At 32.3% G+C, this 19,810-nt stretch overlaps 1 protein-coding gene across 1 annotated transcript in view; it reads right to left on the reverse strand.

The window, feature by feature from the left end:
- Positions 1-19,810, reverse strand: part of grhl2b (grainyhead-like transcription factor 2b) — a 110,428-nt gene that overhangs the window by 40,374 nt on the left and 50,244 nt on the right. The window lies entirely within an intron of this gene.

Genomic DNA, 19,810 nt, shown 5'->3' on the forward strand with positions numbered 1-19,810 from the left:
TGCTGACAGGTGTTTAAAATCGAGCACACAGGCATGCAATCTCCATAGACAAATATTGTCAGTAGAATGGCCTTAATGAAGAGCTCAGTGACTTCAATGTGGCACCGTCATAGGATGCCACCTTTCCAGCAAGTCAGTTTGTCAAATATCTGCCCTGCTAGAGCTGCTCTGGTCAACTATAAGTGCTGTTATTGTGAATTGGAAATGTCTAGGAGCAACAACGACTCAACCGCGAAGTGGTAGGCCACACAAGCTCATTGAACGGGACTGCCCAGTGTTAAGTGCATATCACGTAAAAATCATTTGTTCTCGGTCGCAACACTCACTACCGAGTTCCAAACTGCCTCTGGAAGCAACGTCAGCACAATAACTGTTCGTCGGGAGTTACATGAAATGGGTTTCCGTGGCCGAGCAGCCGCACACAAGCCTAAGATCACCATACGCAATGCCAAGCGTCAGTGGAGTGGTGTAAATCTTGCTGCCTTTGCGATCTCTGGAGAGATGAATCACGCTTTACCATCTGGCAGTCCGATGGACGAATCTGGGTTTGGCGGATGCCAGGAGAACGCTACCTGCCCCGAATGCATAGTGCCAACTGTAAAGTTAGATGGAGGAGGAGGAATAATGGTCTGGGGCTGTTTTTCATGGTTTGGGCCCATTAGTTCCAGTGAAGGGAAATCTTAACGCTACTGCATACAATGATATTCAAGATGATTCTGTGCTTCAACTTTGTGGCAACAGTTTGGGGAAGGCCCTTTCCTGTTTCAGCATGACTATGCCCCGTACACAAAGCGAGGTCCATACAGAATTGGTTTGTCAAGATCGGTGTGGAAGAACTTGACTGGCCTGCACAGAACCCTGACCTCAACCCCATCGAACACCTTTGGGATGAATTAGAACACCGACTGTGAGCCAGGCCTAATTACCCAACATCAGTTCCCGACCTCACTAATGCTCTTGGGGCTGAGTGGAAGCAAGTCTCGGCAGCAATGTTCCAACATCTAGTGGAAAGCCTTCCCTGAAGAGTGGAGGCTGTTATTACAGCAAAGGGGGGGACCAACTCCATATTAATGACTTCCCAGAAGAGTGGAGGCTGTTATAGCAGCAAAGGGAGGACCGACTCCCCATTAATGCCCATGATTTTGGAATGAGATGTTCAACTAGCAGGTGTCCACATACTTTTGGTCATTTGGTGTAGCTTCATAGAAGAGAGGGCAAAACAAACAAAGTGTGGTGGGTGTGGATGGGACTACGTGTGTAGACTGTGGGGACTATGTGTGTGGACTGTGGGGACTATGTGTGTAGACTGTGGGGACTATGTGTGTGGACTGTGGGGACTATGTGTGTGGACTGTGGGGACTATGTGTGTGGACTGTGGGGACTATGTGTGTGGACTGTGGGGACTATGTGTGTGGACTGTGGGGACTATGTGTGTGGACTGTGGGGACTATGTGTGTGGACTGTGGGGACTATGTGTGTGGACTGTGGGGACTATGTGTGTGGACTGTGGGGACTATGTGTGTGGACTGTGGGGACTATGTGTGTAGACTGTGGGGACTATGTGTGTGGACTGTGGGGACTATGTGTGTGGACTGTGGGGACTATGTGTGTGGACTGTGGGGACTATGTGTGTGGACTGTGGGGACTATGTGTGTGGACTGTGGGGACTATGTGTGTAGACTGTGGGGACTATGTGTGTAGACTGTGGGGACTATGTGTGTGGACTGTGGGGACTATGTGTGTGGACTGTGGGGACTATGTGTGTGGACTGTGGGGACTATGTGTGTGGACTGTGGAGACTATGTGTGTGGACTGTGGGGACTAGGTGTGTGGACTGTGGGGACTATGTGTGTGGACTGTGGGGACTATGTGTGTGGACTGTGGAGACTATGTGTGTAGACTGTGGGGACTATGTGTGTAGACTGTGTAGACTGTGGGGACTATGTGGGGAATGTGGGAACTATGTGGGGACCATGGAACTGTGGGGATTGTGGGGGAAATAGGGACTGTGTGTGTGTGAACTGTGGGGACTATTTGTGTGTGGAGTGTGTGGACTGTAGGGACTATGTGTGTGTGGACTGTGTGGACTGTAGGGACTATGTGTGTGTGGACTGTGGACTGTAGGGACTATGTGTGTGTGGACTGTGGACTGTAGGGACTATGTGTGTGTGGACTGTGGACTGTAGGGACTATGTGTGTGTGGACTGTGGACTGTAGGGACTATGTGTGTGTGGACTGTGGACTGTAGGGACTATGTGTGTGTGGACTGTGGACTGTAGGGACTATGTGTGTGTGTGGACTGTGTGGAATGTAGGGGCTATGTGTGTGTGGACTGTGGACTGTAGGGACTGTGTGTGTGTGGACTGTGGGGACTGTAGGGACTATGTGTGTGTGGACTGTGGGGACTGTAGGGACTATGTGTGTGTGGACTGTGGGGACTGTAGGGACTATGTGTGTGTGGACTGTGGGGACTGTAGGGACTATGTGTGTGGGGACTGTGTGGACTGTAGGGGCTATGTGTGTGTGGACTGTGTGGACTGTAGGGGCTATGTGTGTGTGGACTTGATGGACTGTAGGGGCTATGTGTGTGTGGACTTTGTGGACTGTAGGGGCTATGTGTGTGGACTGTGGACTGTAGGGACTATGTGTGTGTGGACTGTGTGGACTGTAGGGACTATGTGTGTGTGGACTGTGGGGACTGTAGGGACTATGTGTGTGTGGACTGTGGGGACTGTAGGGACTATGTGTGTGGGGACTGTGTGGACTGTAGGGGCTATGTGTGTGTGGACTGTGGGGACTGTAGGGACTATGTGTGTGTGGACTTGATGGACTGTAGGGGCTATGTGTGTGGACTTTGTGGACTGTAGGGGCTGTGTGTGTGGACTGTGGACTGTAGGGACTATGTGTGTGTGGACTGTGTGGACTGTAGGGACTATGTGTGTGTGGACTGTGTGGATTGTGGGGACGGTGATATTGTATTGTAGGTGAATTGTCACACTTTACTATGTGGACCCGGTCTAGATTGTAAGGTCAATGGCCGTGCCCCAGCAGAAATCAAATTAGCATAAAACAAAAATCCCCACACAATGCCATGTTCTAATAACACAATGACATGTTCTAATAACACAATGACATGTTCTAATAACACAATGACATGTTCTAATAACACAATGACATGTTCTAATAACACAATGACATGTTCTAATAACACAATGACATGTTCTAATAACACAATGACATGTTCTAATAACACAATGACATGTTCTAATAACACACACAATGACATGTTCTAATAACACACACAATGACATGTTCTAATAACACACACAATGACATGTTCTAATAACACACACAATGACATGTTCTAATAACACACACAATGACATGTTCTAATAACACCATGACATGTTCTAATAACACAATGACATGTTCTAATAACACACACAATGACATGTTCTAATAACACAATGACATGTTCTAATAACACAATGACATGTTCTAATAACACAATGACATGTTCTAATAACACAATGACATGTTCTAATAACACAATGACATGTTCTAATAACACAATGACATGTTCTAATAACACAATGACATGTTCTAATAACACAATGCCATGTTCTAATAACACAATGACATGTTCTAATAACACACAATGACATGTTCTAATAACACAATGACATGTTCTAATAACACAATGACATGTTCTAATAACACAATGACATGTTCTAATAACACAATGACATGTTCTAAAAACACAATGACATGTTCTAATAACACAATGACATGTTCTAATAACACAATGACATGTTCTAATAACACAATGACATGTTCTAATAACACAATGCCATGTTCTAATAACACAATGACATGTTCTAATAACACCATGACATGTTCTAATAACACAATGACATGTTCTAATAACACAATGACATGTTCTAATAACACACAATGACATGTTCTAATAACACAATGACATGTTCTAATAACACACACAATGACATGTTCTAATAACACAATGACATGTTCTAATAACACAATGACATGTTCTAATAACACAATGACATGTTCTAATAACACAATGACATGTTCTAATAACACAATGACATGTTCTAATAACACAATGCCATGTTCTAATAACACAATGCCATGTTCTAATAACACAATGACATGTTCTAATAACACAATGACATGTTCTAATAACACAATGACATGTTCTAATAACACAATGACATGTTCTAATAACACACACAATGACATGTTCTAATAACACCATGACATGTTCTAATAACACAATGACATGTTCTAATAACACACACAATGACATGTTCTAATAACACAATGACATGTTCTAATAACACAATGACATGTTCTAATAACACAATGACATGTTCTAATAACACAATGACATGTTCTAATAACACACAATGACATGTTCTAATAACACAATGACATGTTCTAATAACACAATGACATGTTCTAATAACACACACAATGACATGTTCTAATAACACAATGACATGTTCTAATAACACAATGACATGTTCTAATAACACAATGCCATGTTCTAATAACACAATGCCATGTTCTAATAACACAATGACATGTTCTAATAACACAATGACATGTTCTAATAACACAATGACATGTTCTAATAACACAATGCCATGTTCTAATAACACAATGACATGTTCTAATAACACAATGACATGTTCTAATAACACAATGCCATGTTCTAATAACACAATGCCATGTTCTAATAACACCATGACATGTTCTAATAACACAATGCCATGTTCTAATAACACCATGACATGTTCTAATAACACAATGACATGTTCTAATAACACAAGGACATGTTCTAATAACACAATGACATGTTCTAATAACACAATGACATGTTCTAATAACACAATGACATGTTCTAATAACACAATGACATGTTCTAATAACACAATGACATGTTCTAATAACACAATTACATGTTCTAATAACACACACAATGACATGTTCTGATAACACAATGACATGTTCTAATAACACAATGACATGTTCTAATAACACACAATGACATGTTCTAATAACACCATGACATGTTCTAATAACACAATGACATGTTCTAATAACACAATGACATGTTCTAATAACACAATGACATGTTCTAATAACACCATGACATGTTCTAATAACACCATGACATGTTCTAATAACACAATGACATGTTCTAATAACACACTGACATGTTCTAATAACACAATGACATGTTCTAATAACACAATGACATGTTCTAATAACACAATGACATGTTCTAATAACACAATGACATGTTCTAATAACACAATGACATGTTCTAATAACACAATGACATGTTCTAATAACACAATGACATGTTCTAATAACACCATGACATGTTCTAATAACACAATGACATGTTCTAATAACACAATGACATGTTCTAATAACACACAATGACATGTTCTAATAACACCATGACATGTTCTAATAACACAATGACATGTTCTAATAACACAATGACATGTTCTAATAACACAATGACATGTTCTAATAACACCATGACATGTTCTAATAACACAATGACATGTTCTAATAACACAATGACATGTTCTAATAACACAATGACATGTTCTAATAACACAATGACATGTTCTAATAACACAATGACATGTTCTAATAACACAATGACATGTTCTAATAACACACACAATGACATGTTCTAATAACACCATGACATGTTCTAATAACACCATGACATGTTCTAATAACACAATGACATGTTCTAATAACACAATGACATGTTCTAATAACACAATGACATGTTCTAATAACACAATGACATGTTCTAATACACACAATGACATGTTCTAATAACACAATGACATGTTCTAATAACACAATGACATGTTCTAATAACACAATGACATGTTCTAATAACACAATGACATGTTCTAATAACACAATGACATGTTCTAATAACACAATGACATGTTCTAATAACACAATGACATGTTCTAATAACACAATGACATGTTCTAATAACACACAATGACATGTTCTAATAACACAATGACATGTTCTAATAACACAATGACATGTTCTAATAACACAATGACATGTTCTAATAACACAATGACATGTTCTAATAACACAATGACATGTTCTAATAACACAATGACATGTTCTAATAACACAATGACATGTTCTAATAACACAATGACATGTTCTAATAACACAATGACATGTTCTAATAACACAATGACATGTTCTAATAACACAATGACATGTTCTAATAACACAATGACATGTTCTAATAACACAATGACATGTTCTAATAACACACAATGACATGTTCTAATAACACAATGACATGTTCTAATAACACAATGACATGTTCTAATAACACAATGACATGTTCTAATAACACAATGACATGTTCTAATAACACAATGACATGTTCTAATAACACAATGACATGTTCTAATAACACAATGACATGTTCTAATAACACAATGACATGTTCTAATAACACAATGACATGTTCTAATAACACAATGACATGTTCTAATAACACAATGACATGTTCTAATAACACAATGACATGTTCTAATAACACAATGACATGTTCTAATAACACAATGACATGTTCTAATAACACAATGACATGTTCTAATAACACAATGACATGTTCTAATAACACAATGACATGTTCTAATAACACAATGACATGTTCTAATAACACAATGACATGTTCTAATAACACAATGACATGTTCTAATAACACAATGACATGTTCTAATAACACAATGACATGTTCTAATAACACACAATGACATGTTCTAATAACACAATGACATGTTCTAATAACACAATGACATGTTCTAATAACACAATGACATGTTCTAATAACACAATGACATGTTCTAATAACACAATGACATGTTCTAATAACACAATGACATGTTCTAATAACACAATGACATGTTCTAATAACACAATGACATGTTCTAATAACACAATGACATGTTCTAATAACACAATGACATGTTCTAATAACACAATGACATGTTCTAATAACACAATGACATGTTCTAATAACACAATGACATGTTCTAATAACACAATGACATGTTCTAATAACACACAATGACATGTTCTAATAACACAATGACATGTTCTAATAACACAATGACATGTTCTAATAACACAATGACATGTTCTAATAACACAATGACATGTTCTAATAACACAATGACATGTTCTAATAACACAATGACATGTTCTAATAACACAATGACATGTTCTAATAACACAATGACATGTTCTAATAACACAATGACATGTTCTAATAACACAATGACATGTTCTAATAACACAATGACATGTTCTAATAACACAATGACATGTTCTAATAACACAATGACATGTTCTAATAACACAATGACATGTTCTAATAACACAATGACATGTTCTAATAACACAATGACATGTTCTAATAACACAATGACATGTTCTAATAACACAATGACATGTTCTAATAACACAATGACATGTTCTAATAACACAATGACATGTTCTAATAACACAATGACATGTTCTAATAACACAATGACATGTTCTAATAACACAATGACATGTTCTAATAACACAATGACATGTTCTAATAACACAATGACATGTTCTAATAACACAATGACATGTTCTAATAACACAATGACATGTTCTAATAACACAATGACATGTTCTAATAACACAATGACATGTTCTAATAACACAATGACATGTTCTAATAACACAATGACATGTTCTAATAACACAATGACATGTTCTAATAACACACAATGACATGTTCTAATAACACAATGACATGTTCTAATAACACAATGACATGTTCTAATAACACAATGACATGTTCTAATAACACAATGACATGTTCTAATAACACAATGACATGTTCTAATAACACAATGACATGTTCTAATAACACAATGACATGTTCTAATAACACAATGACATGTTCTAATAACACAATGACATGTTCTAATAACACAATGACATGTTCTAATAACACAATGACATGTTCTAATAACACAATGACATGTTCTAATAACACAATGACATGTTCTAATAACACAATGACATGTTCTAATAACACAATGACATGTTCTAATAACACAATGACATGTTCTAATAACACAATGACATGTTCTAATAACACAATGACATGTTCTAATAACACAATGACATGTTCTAATAACACAATGACATGTTCTAATAACACAATGACATGTTCTAATAACACAATGACATGTTCTAATAACACAATGACATGTTCTAATAACACAATGACATGTTCTAATAACACAATGACATGTTCTAATAACACAATGACATGTTCTAATAACACAATGACATGTTCTAATAACACAATGACATGTTCTAATAACACAATGACATGTTCTAATAACACAATGACATGTTCTAATAACACAATGACATGTTCTAATAACACAATGACATGTTCTAATAACACAATGACATGTTCTAATAACACACAATGACATGTTCTAATAACACAATGACATGTTCTAATAACACAATGACATGTTCTAATAACACAATGACATGTTCTAATAACACAATGACATGTTCTAATAACACAATGACATGTTCTAATAACACAATGACATGTTCTAATAACACAATGACATGTTCTAATAACACAATGACATGTTCTAATAACACAATGACATGTTCTAATAACACAATGACATGTTCTAATAACACAATGACATGTTCTAATAACACAATGACATGTTCTAATAACACAATGACATGTTCTAATAACACAATGACATGTTCTAATAACACAATGACATGTTCTAATAACACAATGACATGTTCTAATAACACAATGACATGTTCTAATAACACAATGACATGTTCTAATAACACAATGACATGTTCTAATAACACAATGACATGTTCTAATAACACAATGACATGTTCTAATAACACAATGACATGTTCTAATAACACAATGACATGTTCTAATAACACAATGACATGTTCTAATAACACAATGACATGTTCTAATAACACAATGACATGTTCTAATAACACAATGACATGTTCTAATAACACAATGACATGTTCTAATAACACAATGACATGTTCTAATAACACACAATGACATGTTCTAATAACACAATGACATGTTCTAATAACACAATGACATGTTCTAATAACACAATGACATGTTCTAATAACACAATGACATGTTCTAATAACACAATGACATGTTCTAATAACACAATGACATGTTCTAATAACACAATGACATGTTCTAATAACACAATGACATGTTCTAATAACACAATGACATGTTCTAATAACACAATGACATGTTCTAATAACACAATGACATGTTCTAATAACACAATGACATGTTCTAATAACACAATGACATGTTCTAATAACACAATGACATGTTCTAATAACACAATGACATGTTCTAATAACACAATGACATGTTCTAATAACACACATGACATGTTCTAATAACACAATGACATGTTCTAATAACACAATGACATGTTCTAATAACACAATGACATGTTCTAATAACACAATGACATGTTCTAATAACACAATGACATGTTCTAATAACACAATGACATGTTCTAATAACACAATGACATGTTCTAATAACACAATGACATGTTCTAATAACACAATGACATGTTCTAATAACACAATGACATGTTCTAATAACACAATGACATGTTCTAATAACACAATGACATGTTCTAATAACACAATGACATGTTCTAATAACACAATGACATGTTCTAATAACACAATGACATGTTCTAATAACACAATGACATGTTCTAATAACACAATGACATGTTCTAATAACACAATGACATGTTCTAATAACACAATGACATGTTCTAATAACACAATGACATGTTCTAATAACACAATGACATGTTCTAATAACACAATGACATGTTCTAATAACACAATGACATGTTCTAATAACACAATGACATGTTCTAATAACACAATGACATGTTCTAATAACACAATGACATGTTCTAATAACACAATGACATGTTCTAATAACACAATGACATGTTCTAATAACACAATGACATGTTCTAATAACACAATGACATGTTCTAATAACACAATGACATGTTCTAATAACACAATGACATGTTCTAATAACACAATGACATGTTCTAATAACACAATGACATGTTCTAATAACACAATGACATGTTCTAATAACACAATGACATGTTCTAATAACACAATGACATGTTCTAATAACACAATGACATGTTCTAATAACACAATGACATGTTCTAATAACACAATGACATGTTCTAATAACACAATGACATGTTCTAATAACACAATGACATGTTCTAATAACACAATGACATGTTCTAATAACACAATGACATGTTCTAATAACACAATGACATGTTCTAATAACACAATGACATGTTCTAATAACACAATGACATGTTCTAATAACACAATGACATGTTCTAATAACACAATGACATGTTCTAATAACACAATGACATGTTCTAATAACACAATGACATGTTCTAATAACACAATGACATGTTCTAATAACACAATGACATGTTCTAATAACACAATGACATGTTCTAATAACACAATGACATGTTCTAATAACACAATGACATGTTCTAATAACACAATGACATGTTCTAATAACACAATGACATGTTCTAATAACACAATGACATGTTCTAATAACACAATGACATGTTCTAATAACACAATGACATGTTCTAATAACACAATGACATGTTCTAATAACACAATGACATGTTCTAATAACACAATGACATGTTCTAATAACACAATGACATGTTCTAATAACACAATGACATGTTCTAATAACACAATGACATGTTCTAATAACACAATGACATGTTCTAATAACACAATGACATGTTCTAATAACACAATGACATGTTCTAATAACACAATGACATGTTCTAATAACACAATGACATGTTCTAATAACACAATGACATGTTCTAATAACACAATGACATGTTCTAATAACACAATGACATGTTCTAATAACACAATGACATGTTCTAATAACACAATGACATGTTCTAATAACACAATGACATGTTCTAATAACACAATGACATGTTCTAATAACACAATGACATGTTCTAATAACACAATGACATGTTCTAATAACACAATGACATGTTCTAATAACACAATGACATGTTCTAATAACACAATGACATGTTCTAATAACACAATGACATGTTCTAATAACACAATGACATGTTCTAATAACACAATGACATGTTCTAATAACACAATGACATGTTCTAATAACACAATGACATGTTCTAATAACACAATGACATGTTCTAATAACACAATGACATGTTCTAATAACACAATGACATGTTCTAATAACACAATGACATGTTCTAATAACACAATGACATGTTCTAATAACACAATGACATGTTCTAATAACACAATGACATGTTCTAATAACACAATGACATGTTCTAATAACACAATGACATGTTCTAATAACACAATGACATGTTCTAATAACACAATGACATGTTCTAATAACACAATGACATGTTCTAATAACACAATGACATGTTCTAATAACACAATGACATGTTCTAATAACACAATGACATGTTCTAATAACACAATGACATGTTCTAATAACACAATGACATGTTCTAATAACACAATGACATGTTCTAATAACACAATGACATGTTCTAATAACACAATGACATGTTCTAATAACACAATGACATGTTCTAATAACACAATGACATGTTCTAATAACACAATGACATGTTCTAATAACACAATGACATGTTCTAATAACACAATGACATGTTCTAATAACACAATGACATGTTCTAATAACACAATGACATGTTCTAATAACACAATGACATGTTCTAATAACACAATGACATGTTCTAATAACACAATGACATGTTCTAATAACACAATGACATGTTCTAATAACACAATGACATGTTCTAATAACACAATGACATGTTCTAATAACACAATGACATGTTCTAATAACACAATGACATGTTCTAATAACACAATGACATGTTCTAATAACACAATGACATGTTCTAATAACACAATGACATGTTCTAATAACACAATGACATGTTCTAATAACACAATGACATGTTCTAATAACACAATGACATGTTCTAATAACACAATGACATGTTCTAATAACACAATGACATGTTCTAATAACACAATGACATGTTCTAATAACACAATGACATGTTCTAATAACACAATGACATGTTCTAATAACACAATGACATGTTCTAATAACACAATGACATGTTCTAATAACACAATGACATGTTCTAATAACACAATGACATGTTCTAATAACACAATGACATGTTCTAATAACACAATGACATGTTCTAATAACACAATGACATGTTCTAATAACACAATGACATGTTCTAATAACACAATGACATGTTCTAATAACACAATGACATGTTCTAATAACACAATGACATGTTCTAATAACACAATGACATGTTCTAATAACACAATGACATGTTCTAATAACACAATGACATGTTCTAATAACACAATGACATGTTCTAATAACACAATGACATGTTCTAATAACACAATGACATGTTCTAATAACACAATGACATGTTCTAATAACACAATGACATGTTCTAATAACACAATGACATGTTCTAATAACACAATGACATGTTCTAATAACACAATGACATGTTCTAATAACACAATGACATGTTCTAATAACACAATGACATGTTCTAATAACACAATGACATGTTCTAATAACACAATGACATGTTCTAATAACACAATGACATGTTCTAATAACACAATGACATGTTCTAATAACACAATGACATGTTCTAATAACACAATGACATGTTCTAATAACACAATGACATGTTCTAATAACACAATGACATGTTCTAATAACACAATGACATGTTCTAATAACACAATGACATGTTCTAATAACACAATGACATGTTCTAATAACACAATGACATGTTCTAATAACACAATGACATGTTCTAATAACACAATGACATGTTCTAATAACACAATGACATGTTCTAATAACACAATGACATGTTCTAATAACACAATGACATGTTCTAATAACACAATGACATGTTCTAATAACACAATGACATGTTCTAATAACACAATGACATGTTCTAATAACACAATGACATGTTCTAATAACACAATGACATGTTCTAATAACACAATGACATGTTCTAATAACACAATGACATGTTCTAATAACACAATGACATGTTCTAATAACACAATGACATGTTCTAATAACACAATGACATGTTCTAATAACACAATGACATGTTCTAATAACACAATGACATGTTCTAATAACACAATGACATGTTCTAATAACACAATGACATGTTCTAATAACACAATGACATGTTCTAATAACACAATGACATGTTCTAATAACACAATGACATGTTCTAATAACACAATGACATGTTCTAATAACACAATGACATGTTCTAATAACACAATGACATGTTCTAATAACACAATGACATGTTCTAATAACACAATGACATGTTCTAATAACACAATGACATGTTCTAATAACACAATGACATGTTCTAATAACACAATGACATGTTCTAATAACACAATGACATGTTCTAATAACACAATGACATGTTCTAATAACACAATGACATGTTCTAATAACACAATGACATGTTCTAATAACACAATGACATGTTCTAATAACACAATGACATGTTCTAATAACACAATGACATGTTCTAATAACACAATGACATGTTCTAATAACACAATGACATGTTCTAATAACACAATGACATGTTCTAATAACACAATGACATGTTCTAATAACACAATGACATGTTCTAATAACACAATGACATGTTCTAATAACACAATGACATGTTCTAATAACACAATGACATGTTCTAATAACACAATGACATGTTCTAATAACACAATGACATGTTCTAATAACACAATGACATGTTCTAATAACACAATGACATGTTCTAATAACACAATGACATGTTCTAATAACACAATGACATGTTCTAATAACACAATGACATGTTCTAATAACACAATGACATGTTCTAATAACACAATGACATGTTCTAATAACACAATGACATGTTCTAATAACACAATGACATGTTCTAATAACACAATGACATGTTCTAATAACACAATGACATGTTCTAATAACACAATGACATGTTCTAATAACACAATGACATGTTCTAATAACACAATGACATGTTCTAATAACACAATGACATGTTCTAATAACACAATGACATGTTCTAATAACACAATGACATGTTCTAATAACACAATGACATGTTCTAATAACACAATGACATGTTCTAATAACACAATGACATGTTCTAATAACACAATGACATGTTCTAATAACACAATGACATGTTCTAATAACACAATGACATGTTCTAATAACACAATGACATGTTCTAATAACACAATGACATGTTCTAATAACACAATGACATGTTCTAATAACACAATGACATGTTCTAATAACACAATGACATGTTCTAATAACACAATGACATGTTCTAATAACACAATGACATGTTCTAATAACACAATGACATGTTCTAATAACACAATGACATGTTCTAATAACACAATGACATGTTCTAATAACACAATGACATGTTCTAATAACACAATGACATGTTCTAATAACACAATGACATGTTCTAATAACACAATGACATGTTCTAATAACACAATGACATGTTCTAATAACACAATGACATGTTCTAATAACACAATGACATGTTCTAATAACACAATGACATGTTCTAATAACACAATGACATGTTCTAATAACACAATGACATGTTCTAATAACACAATGACATGTTCTAATAACACAATGACATGTTCTAATAACACAATGACATGTTCTAATAACACAATGACATGTTCTAATAACACAATGACATGTTCTAATAACACAATGACATGTTCTAATAACACAATGACATGTTCTAATAACACAATGACATGTTCTAATAACACAATGACATGTTCTAATAACACAATGACATGTTCTAATAACACAATGACATGTTCTAATAACACAATGACATGTTCTAATAACACAATGACATGTTCTAATAACACAATGACATGTTCTAATAACACAATGACATGTTCTAATAACACAATGACATGTTCTAATAACACAATGACATGTTCTAATAACACAATGACATGTTCTAATAACACAATGACATGTTCTAATAACACAATGACATGTTCTAATAACACAATGACATGTTCTAATAACACAATGACATGTTCTAATAACACAATGACATGTTCTAATAACACAATGACATGTTCTAATAACACAATGACATGTTCTAATAACACAATGACATGTTCTAATAACACAATGACATGTTCTAATAACACAATGACATGTTCTAATAACACAATGACATGTTCTAATAACACAATGACATGTTCTAATAACACAATGACATGTTCTAATAACACAATGACATGTTCTAATAACACAATGACATGTTCTAATAACACAATGACATGTTCTAATAACACAATGACATGTTCTAATAACACAATGACATGTTCTAATAACACAATGACATGTTCTAATAACACAATGACATGTTCTAATAACACAATGACATGTTCTAATAACACAATGACATGTTCTAATAACACAATGACATGTTCTAATAACACAATGACATGTTCTAATAACACAATGACATGTTCTAATAACACAATGACATGTTCTAATAACACAATGACATGTTCTAATAACACAATGACATGTTCTAATAACACAATGACATGTTCTAATAACACAATGACATGTTCTAATAACACAATGACATGTTCTAATAACACAATGACATGTTCTAATAACACAATGACATGTTCTAATAACACAATGACATGTTCTAATAACACAATGACATGTTCTAATAACACAATGACATGTTCTAATAACACAATGACATGTTCTAATAACACAATGACATGTTCTAATAACACAATGACATGTTCTAATAACACAATGACATGTTCTAATAACACAATGACATGTTCTAATAACACAATGACATGTTCTAATAACACAATGACATGTTCTAATAACACAATGACATGTTCTAATAACACAATGACATGTTCTAATAACACAATGACATGTTCTAATAACACAATGACATGTTCTAATAACACAATGACATGTTCTAATAACACAATGACATGTTCTAATAACACAATGACATGTTCTAATAACACAATGACATGTTCTAATAACACAATGACATGTTCTAATAACACAATGACATGTTCTAATAACACAATGACATGTTCTAATAACACAATGACATGTTCTAATAACACAATGACATGTTCTAATAACACAATGACATGTTCTAATAACACAATGACATGTTCTAATAACACAATGACATGTTCTAATAACACAATGACATGTTCTAATAACACAATGACATGTTCTAATAACACAATGACATGTTCTAATAACACAATGACATGTTCTAATAACACAATGACATGTTCTAATAACACAATGACATGTTCTAATAACACAATGACATGTTCTAATAACACAATGACATGTTCTAATAACACAATGACATGTTCTAATAACACAATGACATGTTCTAATAACACAATGACATGTTCTAATAACACAATGACATGTTCTAATAACACAATGACATGTTCTAATAACACAATGACATGTTCTAATAACACAATGACATGTTCTAATAACACAATGACATGTTCTAATAACACAATGACATGTTCTAATAACACAATGACATGTTCTAATAACACAATGACATGTTCTAATAACACAATGACATGTTCTAATAACACAATGACATGTTCTAATAACACAATGACATGTTCTAATAACACAATGACATGTTCTAATAACACAATGACATGTTCTAATAACACAATGACATGTTCTAATAACACAATGACATGTTCTAATAACACAATGACATGTTCTAATAACACAATGACATGTTCTAATAACACAATGACATGTTCTAATAACACACATGACATGTTCTAATAACACAATGACATGTTCTAATAACACAATGACATGTTCTAATAACACAATGACATGTTCTAATAACACAATGACATGTTCTAATAACACAATGACATGTTCTAATAACACAATGACATGTTCTAATAACACAATGACATGTTCTAATAACACAATGACATGTTCTAATAACACAATGACATGTTCTAATAACACAATGACATGTTCTAATAACACAATGACATGTTCTAATAACACAATGACATGTTCTAATAACACAATGACATGTTCTAATAACACAATGACATGTTCTAATAACACAATGACATGTTCTAATAACACAATGACATGTTCTAATAACACAATGACATGTTCTAATAACACAATGACATGTTCTAATAACACAATGACATGTTCTAATAACACAATGACATGTTCTAATAACACAATGACATGTTCTAATAACACACATGACATGTTCTAATAACACAATGACATGTTCTAATAACACAATGACATGTTCTAATAACACAATGACATGTTCTAATAACACAATGACATGTTCTAATAACACACAATGACATGTTCTAATAACACAATGACATGTTCTAATAACACAATGACATGTTCTAATAACACAATGACATGTTCTAATAACACAATGACATGTTCTAATAACACAATGACATGTTCTAATAACACAATGACATGTTCTAATAACACAATGACATGTTCTAATAACACAATGACATGTTCTAATAACACAATGACATGTTCTAATAACACAATGACATGTTCTAATAACACAATGACATGTTCTAATAACACACAATGACATGTTCTAATAACACAATGACATGTTCTAATAACACAATGACATGTTCTAATAACACAATGACATGTTCTAATAACACAATGACATGTTCTAATAACACAATGACATGTTCTAATAACACAATGACATGTTCTAATAACACAATGACATGTTCTAATAACACAATGACATGTTCTAATAACACAATGACATGTTCTAATAACACAATGACATGTTCTAATAACACAATGACATGTTCTAATAACACAATGACATGTTCTAATAACACAATGACATGTTCTAATAACACAATGACATGTTCTAATACACACACAATGACATGTTCTAATAACACAATGACATGTTCTAATAACACAATGACATGTTCTAATAACACACACAATGACATGTTCTAATAACACAATGACATGTTCTAATAACACAATGACATGTTCTAATAACACAATGACATGTTCTAATAACACAATGACATGTTCTAATAACACAATGACATGTTCTAATAACACAATGACATGTTCTAATAACACAATGACATGTTCTAATAACACAATGACATGTTCTAATAACACAATGACATGTTCTAATAACACAATGACATGTTCTAATAACACAATGACATGTTCTAATAACACAATGACATGTTCTAATAACACAATGACATGTTCTAATAACACACCATGACATGTTCTAATAACACAATGACATGTTCTAATAACACACAATGACATGTTCTAATAACACAATGACATGTTCTAATAACACAATGACATGTTCTAATAACACACCATGACATGTTCTAATAACACACAATGACATGTTCTAATAACACAATGACATGTTCTAATAACACAATGACATGTTCTAATAACACCATGACATGTTCTAATAACACAATGACATGTTCTAATAACACAATGACATGTTCTAATAACACAATGACATGTTCTAATAACACCATGACATGTTCTAATAACACAATGACATGTTCTAATAACACACCATGACATGTTCTAATAACACACCATGACATGTTCTAATAACACACCATGACATGTTCTAATAACACACCATGACATGTTCTAATAACACAATGACATGTTCTAATAACACAATGACATGTTCTAATAACACACACAATGACATGTTCTAATAACACAATGACATGTTCTAATAACACAATGACATGTTCTAATAACACAATGACATGTTCTAATAACACAATGACATGTTCTAATAACACAATGACATGTTCTAATAACACACACAATGACATGTTCTAATAACACAATGACATGTTCTAATAACACACAATGACATGTTCTAATAACACACAATGACATGTTCTAATAACACAATGACATGTTCTAATAACACAATGACATGTTCTAATAACACACAATGACATGTTCTAATAACACAATGACATGTTCTAATAACACAATGACATGTTCTAATAACACACAATGACATGTTCTAATAACACAATGACATGTTCTAATAACACAATGACATGTTCTAATAACACAATGACATGTTCTAATAACACAATGACATGTTCTAATAACACAATGACATGTTCTAATAACACAATGACATGTTCTAATAACACAATGACATGTTCTAATAACACAATGACATGTTCTAATAACACAATGACATGTTCTAATAACACAATGACATGTTCTAAT

Source organism: Salvelinus fontinalis, chromosome 32, assembly GCF_029448725.1.
Source record: "Salvelinus fontinalis isolate EN_2023a chromosome 32, ASM2944872v1, whole genome shotgun sequence".
NCBI classification, from domain to species: Eukaryota; Metazoa; Chordata; class Actinopteri; order Salmoniformes; family Salmonidae; genus Salvelinus; species Salvelinus fontinalis.